General features: G+C 38.2%; 1 protein-coding gene across 1 annotated transcript in view; it reads right to left on the reverse strand.

Annotated features, from left to right (window-relative positions):
- The window catches only part of LOC109974058 (uncharacterized), an 18,681-nt gene that overhangs the window by 3,873 nt on the left and 14,355 nt on the right, over positions 1–453 (reverse strand).

Genomic DNA, 453 nt, shown 5'->3' on the forward strand with positions numbered 1-453 from the left:
ATTCCCAAATACCATAAATTTAGTTTTATCCAAATTCAGAGATACTATATTACTGTCACACCATTTCTTTATCTTCTCAAGTTCCTGTGAAACCCGTCCAGAGAGTTGCTGTAGGTTTTCACCCGATGCCCATATGGTAGTGTCATCAGCAAACAAAACCACTTTCACTAAATCAGAAACCTTGCATATATCAATACCACTCTCATGTCTGCACAATAAATGTTAAGCTATAGCCAGCAGCAGGTTTATCATAAAGTCTGGTAGCAGGTTAGCACCTCTAAACTTGTAACACCATGTTACATCTTACTTGTTTATTCTGTACAAAAAGTGCAAAAATGACCAGCTGCAGTTTCACAGGGGGATATGTGCCAGAATATTCCTTGGCTTCCCATTCAGGCATGTATCAACCTTCTTAACTACCTCTCAGCAGTAATTTAAAAAAGGGTATTTCCA

Source organism: Monopterus albus, unplaced genomic scaffold, assembly GCF_001952655.1.
Source record: "Monopterus albus unplaced genomic scaffold, M_albus_1.0 scaffold319.1, whole genome shotgun sequence".
Lineage (NCBI taxonomy): Eukaryota > Metazoa > Chordata > Actinopteri > Synbranchiformes > Synbranchidae > Monopterus > Monopterus albus.